Source organism: Prionailurus viverrinus, chromosome B2 (assembly GCF_022837055.1).
Source record: "Prionailurus viverrinus isolate Anna chromosome B2, UM_Priviv_1.0, whole genome shotgun sequence".
NCBI classification, from domain to species: Eukaryota; Metazoa; Chordata; class Mammalia; order Carnivora; family Felidae; genus Prionailurus; species Prionailurus viverrinus.
Window position 1 is genome coordinate 23,150,908 of NC_062565.1, and position 22,788 is coordinate 23,173,695.

Consider the following 22,788-nt stretch of genomic DNA (forward strand, 5'->3'; position numbering starts at 1 on the left):
CAAAAGCAAAAGAATCCATTTGACGTTTCAGTAAATATCAAAGGTAATTGTTTTCAAAAAAAAAAAAAAAAAGCTTCCCACATTCCCACAGAACCTTCCACCCAAGAAAGAGCAGTTTCAATAAATGGCTCCTGGAATCGGCTGAGTCTTCCTTTAGTCCAGTGAGGAGATAGTGTCAGGAATGTTCCTTCCACTGCTGGTGATGACCCCTGTGTCAGTCAGCTGCTGGTTGAACTAACATGAATATTGCTTTCATGGGGGCTGGTGGTGGTGACAGATGTGCTCTTGCTGTTAAAGATGAGGTGAGACTCTCCAAAAAGATAAGAGGACAATACTAGGGATCAAGTGGATTAGGAGGAGAAAAATCCAGACCTGGCAGATCTGATGACATGCTTTATATTGGCACATGGTGGAATAGCACTGAACAGTCTGTTAGTGAAGGCGAAATAACAGCAGCGTCAACCAATGTCACACTAGGCACCCGTACAAAAGATGGCTGGGACATGAGAACCCCTTTGCTGGGGCTGCTTTGTGCTTCTGACATCAGGATGCCTTTTGTGTTGGCAAGAGGGGCTTCCTCTTCCTGGGGAAAGCTTTCTAGTGTTAGGTCAGTAACATCCCCCTTCTTCCTGCTTACCTCACTGACTACAGTCACTGAACAAGGCTTATGAAGACACTTGGAATTTTTATTTTTATACATGCTTGCTGGATACTTTCGTCACTTCTTTTCTTCTGTCTCATTGGACACCAAGAACCATCTTCTTGGAATCCGATCTCATCCACATCAGAACAGTCATTGAGAATTCCCATAAAAAGCCCATCTAAAATTAGACTTTCATGGGCAGCTTTTTTGTCACACACAGGACAAATCCAAGCAGGCTTCTCATTCATTTGCAGATAAAGGGCACCATCAAAACGCTATAGATGTGTACCAGTCACTGCGTGGCATGGGATTGTCGGCCTCATTTTCCTTAAAGGGCACCTCAAGGATACCTGAAGGAATTTCACTATCAGGAGCTGCAGTTAAGTTTTTCTTTAATTAGTTTTCTGAAATGATCAGGGTTCCTAGTATCTTTCATCTTTAGTCTCTGTAATGACATGGTCGATGTGAGCTGTAATACAAGATATACAGACATGGAGTAGTTCTTTCCAATATCTTTTTTTTTAATACTTATTTATCTTGAGGGAGGGTCAGAGAGAGAGGGAGACACAGAATCCAAAGCAGGTTCCAGGCCCCAAGCTGTCAGCACAGAGCCTGACATGGGGCTCAGAACTCACAAACCATGAGATCATGACCTGAGCTGAAGTCAGACACTTGCTTAACTGAGCCAACCAGGTGCCCCAATTCTTTCCAATTTCTGATGCCCAAGAATGGAAATCTGATTTGGCACAGCTGAAGACAACCCAACTAAAGATGTATTTGTGTTCAATCCTATTTTTAGGTGGTCATGCATAGCCAGGCAAAGGAAATGGCTTCCCATTCACTTTTATACATAGACCATTGAGGTGATTTTGTTCTTGAAAGCAACTTCTCTCTACCAGGCAGAATCCAAGCTAAACTTGTACTTTGTAATCTCTCCTATTATCTGGCAAAAAAAAAAAAAAAAAAAAAAAAAAAAATCCCTGAATATGCATTTCTCTCTAACTTGTGTCAGAACAAAAATAAAAACTTCTCTTGAAATCGTTGAATACTGCTTTGAGCTAAACTCATGGGCTTGATGAGAACATCAGGAACATCATAAAAGGGCAGTTTTTTTTAAATGCACATCAGGATGGACAGGAGGAATTGGGGGAGATGGCTGCATCTCAAACATGAGCTTAGTATTTTGAAGCAGCACGGAACCAACAGGAGAGGTATTGTGGATGTGGTATCATAGAGGTGGAAGGCAACCAGTGGATTCCAGCTATGGCCAAGTCAGGTTCTACAGGATAAGCTGTCATCCGTATTGAAACCAATGGCTTGATTACAGATAAACCAGAAAGTGCTTCAAGAGACAGTGGGTATCCACATCTCTATAATTTTTGGATTTTAGTCTGAGCCACAAGACTACAGCCACTCTTCTGTAAATGAAACGAGTATCAGGAGACCATGCTTGTGTCCACTTTATGCTGTCCAGGAAAGCCTAATAACAAGTGTAGTTCAGATCCCCTAAAACTAGAACCGTATTCAGATTGGCTAAAATGAAAAACAGTGAGAACACCAGAGGCAGGTGAGGATGCAGAGAAACTAGATCACTGCATACGTTGCTGGTAGGAAAGTGAAATGGTACACCTCTCCTGAACTCGAAATCTGCCAACTGTGGATGCTGCCGTCAGAGCACCCCTCCCACCAGCACCCACGATACCTCCAGCACTGTCCTAAGCTGGACCCTGCTGGCAACAGGGATGCAGCTGACCAGCAGGGGAGCAACGCCCCACCAAACTAGGGCTTTTTATAATAAAATGGTTCAAGTAATGAATGTATGAAACTGCAGTTATAGGGGCGCCTCGGTGGCTTGGTTGAGCATCCAACTCTTGATTTCAGACCAGGTCATGATCCCAGAATGGGGCTCTGCACTGGGCATGGGGCCTGCTTAAGATTTTCCCTCTCTCTGTCCCTCTCCCTCTGCCCCTTCCTCCCGCTCACATGCCCCCCTCCTCAAAACATAAAGAGTAAATCTCAGTGGTAAGCAGTTAAGAACAGACTCCATACAGCCATTAGAAATAGTAGGAAAGAGGTTGATCTTACTGGTAGCCAGCATTTCTATGTGAGAGGAAGCATTTTCACCGTTTCTTAGCTTGCACCTGATTACTTTGTCAGTCACTAAAAGCAATTTGCCCAGTTTATTGGCGTTTGGGTGGTGATAGATGAGAGTCTCTGAAACCAAATTTTTTTTTACTTTTGTTTACTATTTTATGGTTTAGTCTTTACATGACCATTCTAGAGAAATGTCCACCAATAACATTTTTAGTGTGCATGTCATGAAATGAGAAGTTCATGAACGATGTCTGTCTTCTTTCACCACCAGTCACTGCAACATCCATTTTAGTGCCCCATGTAGTAGAGTTAAAACTTAACTTAGAAGTGATATCTCGGGGCATCTGAGTGGCTCAGTCTATTGAGCGTCTAACTCTTGATCTCAGCTCAGGTCTTGATCTCAGGGTCATGAGCTCAAGCCCTGCATTGGGCTCTGTGCTAGGTATGAAGCCTACTAAATAAATAAGTAAATAAATAAAGTTCAGGATTGTTAATTTTATGGTGCTTTTTCTCACCATAAATAATAAAAAATATCTCCCCACCCCCCGGCCCCCAACAAAAGAATTATAGCTAGTCATCCATTTTTTTTTTCTTAACTGGGAAAAATAAAATTAAATGCTTCAGACATTGGTATTTAAGCATAGGAGGCTTAAGTCGTCTGAAGCTTGAACAAGTGGATTTATATCTGTGAGCCTTCAGTTTCTTATCTGTAAAATCAGAAGATTATAGTCCGATTTCTAAGCCTACTTCCAGTTCTAAAATTCCATGGTCTAACATTTCACATAAATATCTGTCCCCTTCTTTATTTGCAGAAACTTACTGATATATTTTTTTTAGTAAACTACTCTATGCTTTGAATTCCTTGACCAATCTTTGCTAAGATCTTAACTCACTAGAGTTTAGGCTATAGATAAGCAAAGTTGTAAGCCAGCTATGTATTTATACCATCATAAATTTCAAAAACTTCTCTTGGTCTAACCTCTCTGCCACAAGGAAAGTCAGAAAATTGAATTATTTTATTAATGTCGCTAGCACCTCTGCTCTTAGCCTTCCTTTCTGATAGAATATACATCACCAGTACTAGAGCATATCTCTGAACAAAACATTTTCTTTCAAAGAAAATTAAGTAGCAATTCAAAAGCAATAATATGATAACTTGATAGGCAAGAAAAGGATTAAAATGCTTTCCTCAAGCCCCACCTTAATGTTGATACTAGTTTCTTCTTGATTGGACTTTTCCCTGCTCCCTGGGTGGCTTCTCAGCTGCATGAAACGCAATCTGTGAGATAAATCAAATGACACTGTATATTTTGTAATTCCGTGCCCATAGTTTCTTTCCCTAGATATTTATCAAGCACCCACTCTATGCCATGTAATTATGAATTGACTTTATGAGCTTTTTGGAGGCAGAGTTGGGAATGGAATTTTGAAGTCCATCAGAACCTTGTAGAAGTTCTTTCTCAGTTTGATTCTTGGGAGACAAACCTTTTCTCTTCAATCCAAATCATACCTATTTGTTCATTTAATAGAACAGAAATATATGGACTCTGATAGGGTACCCCAGAAATACTTTCCCCTGTGTCTATATAGATCAACTAAGATTAGATCAAAAGATCTATCTACATATTTAAAAACTAATAAAACAGAAGCAAAGGAGATTTAAGTACTCTATCTTGGACTTCAATAAAAATCCTCAGGAAATCAACATGAATTTATATACAATGACTCAGTTGCCCCCTGAGTGAACCCTGTATCTTTTGGATATCTGAATTCTTTCAATGTGAATGAAAGATTCCCCAACTCCCTGTCAGATGAGAAGGGATGATTACTTTTATAGCTTGGCCTACATGTGACATTTTTTTTCAGCCTGTTCAATAAATAGTTCCTCTACAGCTATAAAAAAAGACTTCTTTATACAAGGATTGAAACCAATTTCTCTGCATTTTCTGGAAATTCCAGTACATCCTTGAGTCTGGGACGATAGTATTCCCACAGTTAGCATTCCTGTGGAAGAAATGTCTCTGATGGAGATTGCCCAGCAAATTTGCTTGAGTCTTCCAAGGCTGACATGCATAAAACAAGATTCCATGTTCTTTCTAGAAGAAGCCTATCCCACCTCTGCATTTTTTCATATACAGCAATTTGTCTTTTTCATATTTGCGTGTGCAGAAGAGCTCCTGAAGAACGCAGCAGTAACACTATTTATAGAAAGCTTTGCACGGGTTTCATTTGGGAACCTTTATTATCCTTCTCCTGTTGAGCCTACGAGAGCTGTTCACTCTTGAATTCCCTAAAGAACTATTTTTGTTGCTAAAGTATCTAAAGTGGAAGTAGATGCCATCAACTCTGAAGCAGAAAGTACATTGATGTTCTAGGCAAGAAGTGGAAGTTGTCAATCTAAGCTCTGAGAGGAGCTTACTATGGGACCTTGGGGTAGCTGTTTATGTGCCTAATTTACCATATGTGTAAAAAGATGATTTTATATATGAATATTGATAAAGGTGATGCGGATGGTGGTGGTGGTGGTGGTGGTGGTGGTGGTGGTGGTGGTGGTGGTGGTGATGAGGTGTGCTTGTTGTCAGTGTGGTTCATTGTGTCCTCTTTAGGCACTGAGACTACGTACTAAGCCCTTAGAACATGTTTCAGTTTCTCACAGCAATCTTGTGAGAAAGATACTGTTTTCCTCATGTGTTAGATGAGGAAATTCAGACTGAGTGTGTTTGAATAACTCCCTGAGAACACACAATTAGGAGAATGGTGGGCCCACATGTCTTCTCACTTTTTTGGCCAGTTCTTAGAAGAGAGATCAAACTGTGGGTGGTCTGATCTTTACAGAAGCAAATAAGACATGGGAGATAGGAAAACAAGGCGAGATGTAGGTTTCCTTTTCTAATTGCTCATTTAGAATTTGTATTAGGAGGTAACAGTCTCTCTTCTGTAGACTCATGAATAGTTTATCCCTCTGAGCTGATCTCCTTTATCATTTCTCAAAAAACTATCTCCCTCTCTCTCTCTCTCTCTCTCTCTCTGCCTTCAAAAGAAAAAAAAAAAAAATACAGAAACCACAGTCTGAAAATGTTAAAGTTCAGCCACCTTATTTAAGAAGTGTTTGCTCAGAATTTCCCCGTAGATCTGAAGGTTGCAGCTCCAAATGTGCTTTTCCTGACAAGCAGTAACACTCGAGTGCCCTTCACTGGAAGCCTTTTGATGCCTCGCTGCTGGGGTTGTCGTTTCAAGTAATCAGTTCATTTCAGCCATGCTTATGCAGAAGATCTTGTCCCAAGATGACTAAGGAACAGTTTCACACCTTCTAGGAAGGGGGCGGGGGGGGGGGTCCAAGGGATTCACCCCATTTATGTTTGTGTTTCTATACCACATCCTCTCTGGTGGCGGGAAGCCAGTGTGCTCCCACGCCCAGCGTATGAATAAGAAAATGCACTCCTTTCTGAGCACTTGATATCTGCAGTTGGATTTTTATAAATTTGATGTGTTTCACTGGTATATATACATGAAGGCTAGATTCTTGGTGCTGTTGGAAAGATACCTCCTCATTATACGTCTCTCAGTGTTAAAAACGATTGTTGTTTTATGCAGAGATGTAATAGGAATGGTAGCCAAGAGAAGAGATTTTGAGTAACATACACCTAAACTGAAATCCTAACACTTACTAGCCCTCTGGCCTTGGTCATGTTATTTAATTTCTCTTAAAATATTACCATCATTCAATTTTTCTACTAAAGGCAAAGGAATACCATTCTGAAGTTAATGTTAGTTTTGTACTTGCTTTGCTTTTAAAATACCAAAGCCAGGGCGCCTGGGTGGCGCAGTCGGTTAAGCGTCCGACTTCAGCCAGGTCACGATCTCGCGGTCCGTGAGTTCGAGCCCCGCGTCAGGCTCTGGGCTGATGGCTCAGAGCCTGGAGCCTGTTTCCGATTCTGTGTCTCCCTCTCTCTCTGCCCCTCCCCCGTTCATCCTCTGTCTCTATCTGTCCCAAAAATAAATTAAAAAAACGTTGAAAAAAAAAATTTTTTAAATACCAAAGCCAAACACATCAGAAATTTTCTCTCTTCCCCAGTCTGGTAATGAAGGCTGTCGTATCATGAATTGGTCCGTGGTAAATAATCAAAAGACTCTATTCTCTAAGATGTGGCACTGTAATAATATTAGTTTTATTCAGTAATGATAGTGCACAATTAAATCAGTATTTTAAGTCTTTTTCTTTTCCTCGAACATTTCCCCTTCATACAGCCTAAGAGATACTTCTCCCCACCCATCTCGACTTCTTTTTTTTTTTCAACGTTTATTTATTTTTGGGACAGAGAGAGACACAGCATGAACGGGGGAGGGGCAGAGAGAGGGAGACACAGAATCGGAAACAGGCTCCAGGCTCTGAGCCATCAGCCCAGAGCCCGACGCGGGGCTCGAACTCACGGACCGCGAGATCATGACCTGGCTGAAGTCGGACGCTTAACCGACTGCGCCACCCAGGCGCCCCCCATCTCGACTTCTTAATGCAGTGAAAATAGCACCAACCAGAGGCCACAAAGATTCTCCTCAGTCTCAGAAATTAGCAGTAGCATCACCAGGAAGTCCATGACCCTTTAGGCCTCATCTGTAAAAAAGTAAGGAATGGGTACATTGGTTTCCTAGAACTCTAGCAGCGTAAGAATTTGTTTATGAATCCTAAGTTTAACTGCCTTGTTGAGATTGGACTTGGGGTTTCTTTCAGCAGATTATTGCATCTCACTAATAAGTGAGTACATTCCAGAATTGCCTACACAGAGCAATTGGACATGCCTCTGGAGCTCAGTGAAAACTCAGTCACTAAATGCTGGGTGGCCCAGGAGCCAGCAGACCTGGGGTCTGCTCCCACCCACCGTCAGTGTGCAGGCAGCTCCCCCTGTGAGTGAGGAGGGAGGTGCTCCATGACCCTCTGAGGCCTCTCTCACACCGGACATTCTCTGATCCTGAAACTAGTTGGTAATGATTGGTATATCCCAGAAACATCCCTGGGAATGTTGGATTTTGACCAAGGTGAGTTATGTCACTGACCTCCTCTGTTTACTGAATTGACTTTAAAAAGAAACCCGAACTGCCCTGAGCTCACAGACAGCATGTTTTGTTGAGTGTGGGGGCGTAGCTAGGTTACGTAATGCTGGGTTATGTAATGTTCGTGCTTCGTTGTCAGCCTCAGCAGTGGAGCCGATTCGAGAAAACCCTTTGGCTGTACTTTGTGAAAGCTTTTAATACCCAGTGATGGCAGGAACGTTACCTGGGTCATGGTGACGTCAGGAGGCCTGTGAACTGTGCACAGAGCCCGCTGTTCTGTACATTCACAGGCTGTACGTACCTCACGTACTAATGAGGTTTTCTTCACTGGGACCCAACGGTCCTCCAAGCCAGAGTGGGATGGGAAAGGGGACACCCGGAGAAAAGGCAAAAGGGAATGTTCCCCTTGCTTTGAACTAGGTTCTGAGCATTGCCAAGCTCAGTGTTTTGCTTTGTTTTTCCGCTCTCAGCTGCTGTTTAAGGTGTGCAGTTGTCTGCATAGCTATCCGTGTTTTTATAACACTGAAGTATTCTTCTTACTGGAAATGTGTTTTAAAACTGAGTCCATGTTTCCCTACAAGACACTGACCACTCTCCTCTATTCTGGGCAGTTTCTGGATCTGTTAGGAAAACTGCTTGCTCCTGCCTGTTTCTGTGCCTCTAGAGCCTGTCCCGTGGACAGTCCTACTTTATATCCTGCCTGTGCAGCTCAGTCTCTCTGAAGCCAAATTGCAGGATCCTTGCGGGGGTGGGGCGCTGTTGGACCAGCACTGCACAGGCACACAGCACACACCCAGTGAACACCTTTCTGCGTTCACCAGCTCCCCACGGGAAGGCCTTGAATACCCTTCCTCCTCCTTTCTTGCCTGCCCAAATCTTGTCCTCTGAGCCACCAGAGCACTGAAGTGTGACTCCACAGCATTGACATGGCATTGCAATGGCATGTTAGTGAGTCTTGTCTGCCCTTAGCCTCTGACCTTCCAGGGAGACGGGGTTGTTTTCTTTTTTTATTTTTTTTTTTATGTTTATTCATTTTTGAAAGACAGAGACAGAGCACAAGTAGGGGTGGGTGGAGAGAGGGGGGGCACAGAATCCGAAGCACGCTCCAGGCTCCGAGCTATCAGCACAGGGCCTGACACGGGGCTTGAACTCATGAACCGACAGATCATTACCTGAGCCGAAATTGGTCGCTCAACCGACTGAGCCACCTAGGCGCCCCAAGAGACTAGGTTGTTTTCTTGTTCACTGTGATGAACCTGTGTTCACTCCCAGGGCCTTATAGATACAGTAAGCACTCCATTAATGCTTCATAGTGTCAAGATAGCTTGATAGGAAGACACAGAGGATGATTTTAGCCTGAAACTCAGGAGGACCAGTGCTAGCCCAGGCTGTGCCTCTTACTCCTGGCCCAAGCAGCCTTGGCCCCTCTGACTGGAAGTCTTCTGATAATTGTTAGCACGTTTCTGAATACAAAGGGAGATGACATGTGCCAACACCCTCTGAAAATCAGCAAGGCCGCTCGAGTTCCCTTTCAGTAACCAGCACTCGGGCCCTCAAAGATCCTGCTCTGGCTGAGGACATGGCCACCTCCTTTACCAGAAAGGAAGCCAGGAACTCCTTCTGGAAATTAGCGCATTTATTAGCTCTGCAAGACTAAGCTGAAAACAAAAGCTGGTCCGATAAGGTGAATTCCAACTGTACGAAACAAGGCTGTTAAACTGTGTGTTCACATTTCCTTACTCCACAAAGAGACATGAGGGCACGGGACCAGGGAGTCAGGAGTGGTTTCAGATCCTGGTTGTCGCTCCCTAGCTTTATGAACTTAGGGAAATGACTTCCTGTGGCACTCATTTCTCTGGTTACCTCCTTGTTGGGATGCGAGAAGACAAAGAAATGTGTGTGTGAAGCATGCAGCGTGGTGCCCGGCCCATGGTCAATGTTCAATGAATGTAGCTGCATCCACGCTCTGGCTTGTTTTTTTTTTTTTTTTCCATACATCTTTTAAAATCTCAAGTGCTGAAATGATGGAGATGTGGTACAGTTTGGTTTCAGATCTCTACATGTGCAGCGAGGGAGCAGGCACTGGCCCCTTTTCCAGGCAGTTCTGTTCTCTGGTCTCCTCCATGCTGACTCCTGAGGCTTTGCTAATCTGCAGGCTCTTGGCATATGGTACTTGTTGTAATGTAGGTCTGATTTTCCCAAATGCTTTTCAGTGGTTTCAGTGAAACTGCGAAGATTAAATTCCAAGTGACAGTTTCTATATGAAATATTTATCACATGCTGATAAAAGCATATCCACCAAATGGAACTGGGAGGGCAAAAGGGAAATTCAGTCCACATAATCTTACTTTCTTATTTTAAATGTTTCCATCACATTGCAGACTGCTGGGCAATGAAATGAAAGAAAGGCTATAGGAAAATAAAAGTGGCAGGGAAGGGCCAGTTGGTTTTTAGAAGTGAAAAATGGGGGTGCCTTCATTTGAATAAATAAAGGTATCCTCAAATTCAGAATATGGGAAGACAGAACCAGGAGCCCTTAATGGGCCTGGCAAGCAGAGCAGACAATACAGATAGAAAGATTTGGCTTCACAATGGTCTTCTCATCCACACTCATACACATAAAACAGTGCCTGATTGACAAGGTATGTCTTAACAGGTGGGTGAAGTTTTCCTTACGTTGCTGCAATATTCATCTCAGACCATCTGTATTTATCCATAAGCAGTATTAAGTGTCTGCTGGAATGAGTTACCAAAGTAGGGGCAGAGATCAGTATTTGAGGAACTTGTCTTCTGATGACAGTTGATTGACAGACTTCATGCGTACATGTTCGAACACATGCCTTCGTAGAGGTAGACAAGTCGTGAGAGTCTTATTGGTTTAATAGGGGTTTTTATCCTTGTCTCCTTAAGAGCAGAGACTATCTATCCCCACACTTAACCACAGTGCCTTACACACTGATAGTGCTTAGAAAATATCGCTGAATGAGTTATATGCTTTAATTCTAAAGGACTGAATTATATATGCTTGAATATCTTATTAGTGGCTCAGTGTCATTCACTCTATTTATGGAATAACCTTTATCAGCAAAGCAAAAAGCCTTACCTGAGGTAACAAAATTTTAATCCATAACATGGAGCAATAATTAGAACCATTACCGATTATAATAGCGCTCTCTTTGAGGCAGATAGTGGTCCTGACATACATACAGCCTTATGACAGTCTATTCATATTTTCTTGGGAGAATTGGGGAGAAATAAAGAGAGTGGGGGTGGGAACCAAAGCTTCTTTGGAGAGGCCTTTCACAGCAATTCATTCTTGTCCAAACATCTGAGTGAAAAAGACTGTGCTGAGTTGGTCTGCACACTCCTACATCTTCCTTTGGTAGCCTCTTGGGCTGACATAAGGTTCGTAATCCCTTCTGTTTTATATGTGAGGAAATCAGCCTGTCTGCTAGGTGGGGAATCAAATATAAGAACCAAGTACTACATCGTGAGCTGGGCTCCCCTTGCCTCTCTGGTCAGTTCTCCAGAGCTTTCTGGAACACAGATATTATAGACAAATACATTATGACTTATGCACCTTTAGCCTTTGGGAGAACTCTTCTTATGTGAATTCAGATATGCCCGAAAATGTAGGAAGGTCAAAAGCAGTCATGTTCTTGCCAGGATTCTTTGTTTAGACAAATCCATTATGAAAATTCAGAGTACCAAGAAAGTGTAATTAGAGGTTGATGGAACATTTATAAAAACTAATTCTGGTTATAGTTACTCGCTGACTGTGGAGACTGCAGGGGTTAACATTTCATTATCTCCTACTGCATGCTACATGCTGCAGGCACGGATCGTTTCGTTTACAACTACTCTGCAGCCTGTCCTTATTTTACAGGTGAGGAAACCAAGGCACAGGGAGAGGAGTTACGGAGAGGGAGGTTCATTAGCCGGTAGTGGTTGAAGGCAGGGTTTGAGCTGAGGTCTCTTATCGCCATCCCATGTGCCTGAGAGTAGGATCTTCCATTGTATTTTAATAAATGAATTCTATAAAAATTTGATTTCGATATACTCTGTAGCCTTGGAAACCCCTTTCAACTAAAAGCCAGTGGGTGCTCAACATCAGGGAGTGGGTCTCCAGGAAAGGTGCCCACAGGACTGTGACTCCTGAATCCCTTGTCCTCAGGTCCTGATTCTCGAGAGAGAATAAGGTGCAGCGATCCCAAGCCCTCAGAGCTCTTCAAGATTTACTGATGGCGGGATCTGAAAGACAGATTGTTCCCTCTGGAGGTAGCAAACATGATCTCAGGGGTAAGCCAGAGGCCTGACCCAGAGCTGAGCGGAAGGCTGAAAAGGGAATTAAGTCTGGCCAGTGAAATGACTTACTCAAAGAAAAGGGATAGTTTGTGGCATGAGCAAATCAAACTTCCTGCTCCACAACCCCGGCCTCTGGTTGATGGCCGTTTGAGGCTTTGGTATCAAGGCCAAGGATCAAACTTTTTGGCCAGTCAAGGAGGGGAGGAGGGTATGTGCCTGTGCATGCACTTGTGCACATAGGAGGAACCTTTTAGGCTTACAGTACCAAGGTTTGCTGGTAGTAAAAGGAAAGTAAATGAAGACTAGCACATTCTATATCAAATATACATGTTACTCGCACACCTCAAATACTTTAAACCATACACAAGTGAAGCTTTTTACTATCTAAGCACTTTTTAATGTTTGGAGAGAAAAACTATAACCTCAAAACAACCATGATACATTTCTCCAAGAAAAAGAAAAGTTTTAATCTTAATTTTAACACGTTTTGTGCTTATATGTTGTAGTATACATGGAATTTAGTTCAACTCCGCTTTATATTTTAAACTGTATTACTAGGGCAACCAAAGCCTGCCTGGCCTCTAGTAGGATCTTCAAAGGCAGGACTTTGCACCTTCTGCTAATGGGGCAGCCTTGATTGTACTGTGGAACCACCTGAGTGCCTTTACAAATCTCTATGACCAGGCCCCTCCAAGCCAGCGGAATTAGAGACTCTGGGGGTGGGACTCAGGCATCAGCAGTGTTAAAACTCCCCAGGTGATTTCAGTATGCAACAAAGGTTGAGAACCAGTTTATATAACCCTGAACGGCTGCCTCCAACCTGTCACCCTGCACAGAGTGCATGTTCTCCAGAAGTCAGAGTCTTTGATATTTGTATTACTGATCTCTGGATATCTCTAAATTAACCTTTGGCCCAGGGATAATTTTTATTCTCTTGTACTTTCATGGAGATTCAGACTTCAAGCTCTCATATATATTAAACAATGAAACTCTCTCTTATTACAACTGAAAATCTCATGTGTTCCCATTAAGAAAGAGTGCATATCCTGATGAAGCTCTTTGGGCTGCTATTGCCAGACAATATTCTTTTTTTTTTTTCTTTGAATGCTTATTTTTGAGAGAGAAAGAGAAAAAGGGGAGGGGCAGAGAGAGAGTAGTGGGGAGACAGAGGGTCTGAAGTAGGCTCCATGCTGAAAGCAGACAGTCCAATGCAGGGCTCAGATTCACAAACTGAGATCGTGAGCTAAGCCAAAGTCTGACACTTAACCGACTGAGCCACCAGGCACCACACAAGACAATATTCTTAACAACCAAGTAGAATACCAAGGCTTGATGTCAAAAGAATGGCAGAGACATCTTCTCAGGAACACAGCCCTCATCTCAGGGAGAAGTTATTTATTGTTCTTTGGGGGGGTATTTTTAGTGCAACAGTGGGTTTACTACTCTTGTAAATTGTAGCTCATCCATCCTGCATTTCTGCTTGTCCCATAAACCTTGGCAATAAGAATATCTGCAGAGTCTTGGACCTTCACAGCAGGTGCATTCCCAAGTCAGGTTCCAAGTGCAGGTGAAATTATTCAGGAAATCATGCATCTTCTCTCCTTTCAAGGAGGAATATATGGGAAGAAAAGAAGATTAATAGAGCTATGTGCCAAGAAAGATACTTGTAAAATTTGTTCAGCCTTTCAAGATCATTGATAGGAGTGTGCTTCCTGCTTTGGTCTGTTTTGAAGCTGTCTGCAAGCCCTCAGCTGTGCTACTTGTCCTCAGCATCTACTCTCAGATAGATCACCATGGGGACAGCAAGGAGACCAGTGGAAGCATAACAGGGCAGTAGCTTTTGGGAACCAGCCCGGTGACAAATGCTAATGCACTGGGCCAAATGTTCTAGCACTCAAAGGAACTGGATATCAGGGCTTATATTGGGGTGGGTTGACCCTCCAGTGCACTGAATTTTTCTTAGGAAGTTGTCTGGAAATTTCCTGTCCTGATTTTTCTCAACTCCAGAACCAATCAAGATTCAGCCCATTGATGGAACTCTCTGATGAAATCTGGCAGTTCAATCTGTCCTTCTCTACTGAAGCCCAGTACTATGTTGATTTCATTAGATCGCATGTTCCTTAGCTCGCTAGAATATTCAGCTATGCCTTTATTGACACATAATTCACATACCATAAAATTCAACCATTTAAACTATACGATCCAGTGGTTTTTGGTATATTGAGTTGTGTGACGGTCACCACAATCATTTTCAGAACGTTATCATCACCCCTTAAAGAAATGCCATACACATCATCAGTGACCCCATTTCTCCCCAACCCACTCTCCCCCAGCACTTGGAAACCACTAATCTGCTTTATATCTCTATGGAGTTACCTATTCTAGACATTTACATAAATGGAATTTGTTTTTGTGACTGGCTTCTTTCATTTAACATCATGTTTTCACATTTCATCCATTCATAGTATGTATTCTTTTTAATAGCATTGTATGATTGTACCACATTTTATCTATCCATTCATCAATTGATGAACATTTGGGCCATTTCCACTTTTTTGCTATTGTCAGTGATGCTGTATGAGCACTTGTGTGCAAAGTTTGGTGTAGACATACATTTTCATTTCTCTTGGGTATATACCTAGAAGTGGAATTGCTGGGTCATGTGGTAACTCTGTGTTTAATTTTCTGAGGAATTCCAGCCTGTTTTCCAAAGTAAGTGCTCCATTGCACATTACCATCAGCAGTGTATAAGAGTTAATTTTGCCACATTCTTGCAAACACTTGTGATTATCTGTCCTTTGCTTATAGCCATCCCAGTGGGTAAGAAGTGTATACCTTTTGTACATAAAACACTCAGATTGAGGTTGAAAAACTAATATTAACACAGTTGCTCGTGGAACATTCAAGGGAAGGTTAAGATCGTGTTTAATTTTTATATATTTATTTTGTCCACACGAACCTTGGGCCAGTCTTTCTGTATATCTAAACCCTGCTTCTCTGTGAGAACCAGTTTAAGCCCCCATTGGTTTCACAGTTTGTATAAGAGTTGGGTATGGGTTGGCAGTGTGCATTGGGTAGCCAGGGGTTGATTCAGATGATCTAAAGCTCTGGATGAGAATCCTGTCTTTCACCATCCCATGTGGCCCTCCCTGAGTTTGGTTTGAAGAGAATGAATTTCCCAGATGGACCAGGGTAATGTGCTTTGTCTTTCATAGTCCCTGAGAGTTCTTCCACACAGTAGGTGTTGGTTGATGTTTTTTTAACTCTACCATCTTCCTCACAGAAATTCAGTTGCTGTCTCAAAAGCATAGACCTCCGTACTGCTAAGTCAGTCAATCTTTTTTATATCCTTATTCTTTATGTATCTAATAGTTTATTCCTTGAAACTTCTCTTTCATGCAAATTGGTGGCTTCAGTATAGTAGATATTTGCACTTGAGTGTTTTATCAGGAGTTGAAACTGTCATGACCAAAACTTAATGACTTATCTTACCTTCCCCTTAAACTAATTTTCCTTTGCAAATTCCCAGTACTTCCATTATCTTGGTAACCCAGGCTCAAATCCTTCCTCTTCTCTGTACACAGAGAATGGAGCCCATGAGTGCTCATGTCATTCATTTAAAATAAATCTGAGACTCTCTTCAGGTCCTCTAAAATAGGGTACCTGGAATATTAGAGTATGTTCTGAGATACTACCCTAAAAGCTACCTTTTTCTTTAGCTTCTGGCTTGGTGTATGCTAACCATTTATATAATCTGGTCTAACCAACTCAGGCACTTGTTAAATCAACGTGTCACATTCTTTGAATACTTTCCTTACCTAGCTTATCATGAATCACAAATAAACATTGTGGTTTTTTTCTGTAGGACTTTACTTGAGGTTCTGTTAGGTATTCCTGTTGACTAGATGCTCATCTGTTTGAAAAATCCCACCTTTAATGTGAAAGCACCCCTTATTTCCTTGCAGCCTAATTTCCCTTGGCATTTATAGTGGTTGGATATGTATTGATGGGCATTACTCTCTAACTGCTGTGTCAGAGCACTTTGGGAAGCTCATCAATCTTGTGCTTTTTTTAATTGGCATCAATAATGTGTTTGCATTTATCAATATTTCCTAATTGCCAAGTTATAACAGTGGAACTTCTGCAATAAATCATGCCCACAGATATCTTCAGACATTAAGATTTAAAGTTTCTGTCAATATTTTGATGTATTATAAATTGTCTTTATGAGGATTTTTTTCCTATGAGAAAGGAAGAACTGTGTAGCAGGAGACAGAATTGAGTCAGTGTCACCATATAAAATTAAGTTAAAGGGCCAAATCATTCCAGTGAAAAGAGAAGAAAGCTGTTTCCCAAGCCAGTACAATACATTCCCATAAAGTTCAGCATTATTGTCCAAATGAATGTTAATGCGTCTCCCCTGCAAGTGATGTGCTGTGCCAATCCTCTTCCTGGGAGAGGAATTTGAACATAAGGACAGTTAGCACTCATGCAAAGAAGAAACTCTTTATCAACTCATTTTTCAGTAGCAGAAACTGAGGCTTCGTGAGCTAAGGTTATTTGCTGAGAGTCAAATAGTGACTTTGCAAGGCCAGGACTCAAACCCAGGGCTCTCAGGGTCCACAGGTGGACTTTTTACCTTTCAGGGACAAACTTGACCAAACCCAAAGGAGAGGGAGACCCACAGGTTGTCAAAGAACTGAATCCACATCATCTCTTAGGCAATTGAAGACACTAGAATGTTTGGCTCAGAAAAAAATGAGTGAAAAGCTCAGGTGCTCTGTCCTGCTGTGCCTCAAGATCCTTCCCAAGGAGATGAGACACTGTCTTCCGTGCACGCAGACAGCAGAAGTGGGGCCAGCCCTCTGACCTGGTGAGAGGCGATGTTGTGGGGCAGTTACAGATGTGGACCCAGGAGTCACATGGGCCCCAGCAAATCCCAGCTCAGCCACTCACCCAACCCCTGTCCTTGGACAAGTCAGTTGACCACTTGTGTCCCACTTTCCTCAGCTAAGATAGGACTTTTGACAGTACTTACTTTTTAAGGTTGTCATGAGGACTCGGTAAGTTAATATGTGGAAAGTGCTTTTGATGGTGCTTGGCTCATAGTAAGTGTGGTATGTGCCACTGTTAGTGTTTTTACATTATAAAGCCAGAACTAGATGGGAGGAAGAGTTCTCTAAAAAAACCCTCACCATTTATACATTAATTCTGCAAATCTTTATGTACTAGACACTGTTCTAGACACTGGGACACAGCAATAGATAAGACAGATTTAGTCCCTGCCCCTGTCCTCCTACTGCTTACAATCTGTATTAGGGAGAAAGGGAATTACTATGTGAATCAGTAAAGCAGCCATTCAGCACTGGAATGAACCATTTCTGGCATTGTGACACCAGCCCTTTCACTGTTACCCCTGAAGATATCCAGGCACAGGCTGCCTGAGGTCATTTTGAGAGGCGCTTGCCACTGTTGTATTTTATTAACATCTCTCTGCAAAGTAAGGTTAATTTAATGCAACCAGTGATTAAAACATCAATTCAAACATTGCTTTACTTTAAAACTGTCATCCTCTGGATCGTCAAGGTGAGGTGGGGGGATTATGCAGGACAATCCTGTGAGGTACAGGAAGAAAATATAGGACTTCTCATAATTTTTATCATTTTTTAAATGTATATTCTTGTATATATTTTATAATGTGCATAATTTCATAGCACAGGAGCACATGTAGATAACTTCCAAGTAAATATAAATACAATGTAAACACACATTAAAGTTGCATGGGTAAACATATATTTTCCTTATTTCTGATGTGGTCATTTACGGATAATTTTCAACTATAAAGATAGTAGCTTTCTACATGAATGGAAAATTAAGACATACTTTTACCTCTACTGAAGAGTTTAAAAAAAAACAATCATGATAATACTTGATGCTTTTATAGGAGTTAATGGTTTCATTGCTTTTAATCCTCCTTTGAGGATTAGGATAGGACCTATCCATGAGATAGGTCTTACACCCACTTTGCAGATGAGGAAACAGAGCATTTTAGAGGTTATTCCCAGAACTCTTGGCACCTCATCATTTTTCCAGAGAAGAGAAATTTTAAAATTAAGGACTATAAAGCTGATGCTCATTATTAGCAGTATACCAGGGGAGTACCTGTTGGCATGGGTCAAGATGAATACTGTCCAGTCTCCCGTGTTGCTAGAACAAGGACTGTGGCTATTTTTTACTGCTGCCATCTTCTGCTCTTACCCAAAAGGCAAAACCCTATCAAATATGTATCCTTCCACAAGATTTATTAGGAATGTGCAGTGAAAAGGTCTTCAAGGAGCTTTCAGTGTACACGAGGAGGTAACATTTCCTAATCCCCAAATTGGTAGCTTGAAGTTGACTGTTATGTAAAGGCAAATGTCAGTTTGGGAGATAGTCTCTGTGTTTTCTCCTTCCTCATCCCCGTGTATCAGCAATCGGGATCCGTAGTTGTAGTCAACAGAAAACAACTCTGGCTAATTTCAGCACAAAGTAAATAGTTAAATATGTATTGAATTAATGAACAGTGAATTTCTGTCTGTGTTCCTTCCATTCATGGATAAGGTTCTTAGGGGAAAGGGAACAGAGAGAGTTTAGAAGCTTGAAAAGGAAAGTTGGGAAGTATGTTCTAAATACGTAGAAACTAGTTTTCTGCCAACTATGGGTTGATAAAGATTTATGTAGATCTGTTGGCTTTCATCTAGTAAAATTGTATAGCATGAAAAACAGTGAATTGGAGTTCAGAGACCTATATTTTCCACTACTGAGCTGTGTGATCTTGAATAGGTTATATAACTTCTAGATCTTGGTACTTTCTACTCTGAAATGGATGACTGGATGATTTAGCCTGAGTCTTCTTGTGAACTTTCTCTGCTGATAAAAATGTTGTATGTCTGTTCTGCCTAACACAGTAGCCACTACCCACACGTGGCTATTGATTCAGCACTTGAAATGTGGCTATTGTGACTAAGTAACTGAAGTTTCACTTTTAATTCATTTAAATTTCAATTTAAATTGCTGCTTGTAGCAAGTGGCTACCATATTGGACAGCACAGTTCTAGAGCATTCTATGATTTTCTGGATTCTGTAGGTTTACTTATGAGGTATAGGCTTGGAAGGTAGAAAAGATAAAAGTCAGAACTTCACATTAGTAAAGAATTGCACTCATACTTTTTTTCACTTTTTTTTTTACTTATCTTGAGAGAAAACATGTGCACACAGGGGAGGGGCAGAGAGAGAGAGAGAAAAAAAAATCCCGAACAGACTTCCTGTTGTCAGCACAGAGCCCTATGTGGGGCTCAATCCCACGAACCATGAAATCATGACCTGAGCCAAGATTAGGAGTCTGACACTTAACCAACTAAACCACTTAGGTGCCCCATGTTCGTATTTTAATACCTAATTATTTGTTGCGAGAGAAGAACATACTCTAGAAATTCACATAGAATAGTGTAAAAAGCACAAGATTTGGAGTTAAGGGATTTGAATTTGAACTCTGGCACCACTAATCATGAACTTACCAGCCCTATCTACCATACAAAGTTTATCATCAAATGAGATGATAAATGTGAAAACACTTTGTGAATATAAGATTACTTTATGAATGTTAGTTATTCCATTATTACATAGAATCAGTGATCCTACTAAATTACAGATATCTCATATCTTAGGTTTTTTTTGTGTTCATTGGTTTTTGGTAAAGATCAAGGGTATGAGTGAAAACCACATCTAGTGCTTACTTCACAACTTCTTCTTGATCTGTTTATATTTTATTTCTTTTTCTTGTCTTATACCATTAACTATGACTTCCAGTATGATGGTGAAAAGAGTGGTGAGGGGGGCATCCTTGCCTTGTTCCTGATCTCACTGGGAAAGCTTCTAGTTTTTCACTGTTAAGTATGATGTTAGCGCTGGATTTCTTGTAGATATTCTGTATCAAGTTGAGGAAGTTCCCCTCTATTCCTACTTTACTGACAGTTTTTATCTTATTTCATAACTTTAGATTTATTATCTTAGCCCTTGTAACTAGTTTGTTTGTTGTTTCCTTCCTTAGAAGCATTCCTTTGGATCTGATTTATTACCCCTAAGTGACAGAACTACTACTTTTCAGGCCCTGAAGATAGGGTTTTGTGATGGTTAATTTGGCTGGGCCAAGGTGCCCAGATATTTGGTCAAACATTATTCTAGGCATTTCTGTAAAGATATTTTTTGGATAAGATTAACATTTAAGTGGGTGGACTTTGAGTAAAGCAGATTACTGTCTATGATATGAGTGGCTCTCATCCAGTCACTCAAACGTCTGAGTAGAACAAAAAGCTGATACCTTCCCACACCGTACCCTGAGCAAGAAGGAGTTCTGCTAGCAGATGGCCTTTGGACTCCAATTGCAACTCTTCTCTGTGAGTCTCCAGTCTGGTGGACTGCCCCCTACTTGCTAAGCCTCCACAATCAGGTGAGCCAGTTCCTTAAAATAAATCCATCTATCTCTCTCTGTCTCTGTCTCTCTCTTTCTTTTTCTCTCTCCCTCCTCCCCCACCTCCCTCCTTCCCCCCTATGGATATACATGTACTATATACACATAGACATACACATAGACATAGACACATTCTGTTGGTTTTCATGCCCTGCCTAACATACTTTTAAACTTTAGATCATATTTCTGTTAAAGCCCCTGAAATCAAACCTAAGCCATTAATTTCAGTTATTGTTTTTGTTTAGATATAATTTGCAGGTACCTCAATGCTGTGTGTCCATTTTCCTAGTTTCCTTACTTTTGTCAACCAAACCATATATGCAGACTTTGATTAGTAGGCTCCTTTTAAGGGACCTATAATCCTATTATCTGACTTTCTAAGGGCCTTTACCAGTTGAATCCCAGTTTCAGCCTAGGGAGGTTGTCAGGTCTCCGGTCTTCTTTCCTTGTCTGCTTTTGTCTGTGTCAGCCATACACAGAGGTCTCTTGTTAGTTAGATTGTTAGATAATTAGAGAACAACTTCAATTTGCCATTTTTAGCACATCTGACTAGCTGGGAAACTCTATTTCCCCCTCCACAGTTTCTCTTCTCTAAGATTCCCTGCTGCCTCTTTTTCAAAGACCAAAATGGGAAGAACGGAGGTGCTACATACAGAATCTGTCCACTAACATTATCTTATCTCTTTCTGGCCATTTTTCTCTACTCTCTCTGTAAAAATTACCTGCTTTAGAAAGAGTCCAAGAGCCCTGCCCTTCCATCACATGTTTCTTCAGTTGGAGCAGCTAATGACCTACAACTTCATAGTCTTCACAAATACTGCTTTTAATAAAGCTATCAAGACATTCTTTAAATGTATTTTTATGGGGAAATAATCACACGTAGTATATGGAGATGCTGAAATAGAGCTTATTGCTCAACAGGAGAAGGTGTACTGTCACTCCAGGTTCTTCTATAATATCAGCCCTTTCATTTTCTTGATCAAGGATCTTACATGTTAGATTTTTGCCTATAGGACTCTATGCTTTTTATTATTATATCTACCAAACTACAAATGGGGATTAAGCTTTTATGCCCAAACGCACTTTGGATACATTATGAGTATAGCTTTTTGTAAGTATAGCTTGTTGTGGGTTTGATGTCTTTTAACTCCACACCAATTGAGAAGAGTTGATGTGATCACAGAACAGAGGAGCAGTGCCCTTTCCACAGAAGCACATTCCCACTCAAGCCAGGACAAGCCCCTCACAAGCAGTGTGCTTTTCTCTAACAAGAGGAAACTGTGAAGCACAGATGTCTAATCGTCCCAACAGTATAATTATTAGGACCTCAGAACTTTTTTTTTAACGTTTGCCTTAACTTTTTTTCTAATAGATCCTCCCTACATGCCATATTTGGGAGAGTGTGAGGAGGAGTATTTTTTCAGAACATCTAGGATACATTCAGGGAGGTAAGGACAAAGTGTGCTTAGTCTGTAATTTTCTAATCCTACTCACCTGGTGGGGATGTCATTGTATGACAGGGCCAGACACTGCTCTTGGATCCCTCCTTCCTTGGTCACAGCAGTTCTCTCCACCCAAACCCCACCACCACACCCCCCACCCCTCATCATCTTCATTCAGAAGTGACACACACACACACTTCATTCAGAAGTGACACTTCATTCAGAAGTGACACACACTTCATTCAGAAGGTGACACACACCTTCATTCACAAGGTCCTATGGGGAGTATACTACTCAGCAAGGAAATGGACTGTGTCTCTGAAGAAGTGGGTTATAGACTCATTCATTGCCTTTTATAAATCTCAGGCTTTCATTAGCTCTGCATTTTGACTGGAAGTTATTTCTTAGCTTATTAATGGGGGGTGAGCATCAGTATTTTGTTGTAAGTTAAAATTCTCATCTTCATTTTATTTTTTTTTTTTAATGTTCATTTATTTTTGAAGGAGAGAGAGACCAAGTGCAAGCTGGGGAGGGGCAGAGAGAGAGGGAGACACAGAATCTTCATGAAGCAGGGTCCAGGCTCTGAGCTGTCAGCACAGAGCCTGACACGGGGCTCATACTCACAAACCATGAGATTATGACCTGAGTTGAAGTCTGATGCTTAACCAACTGAGCCACCCAGGTGTCCCTCACCTTCATTTTATAATGCCTGTGATATTTACTGATAACATGTATATAGGTTTGCA

The 22,788-nt window shown here is 41.4% G+C and overlaps 1 protein-coding gene and 1 pseudogene across 5 annotated transcripts in view; one reads left to right on the forward strand and one right to left on the reverse strand.

Moving 5' to 3' along the window:
* LYRM4 (LYR motif containing 4) overlaps positions 1–22,788 on the forward strand; it is a 172,845-nt gene that overhangs the window by 53,282 nt on the left and 96,775 nt on the right. The gene's annotated exons all lie outside the window — the stretch shown is intronic.
* Positions 154–8,018, reverse strand: LOC125165538 (E3 SUMO-protein ligase PIAS2-like; annotated as a pseudogene).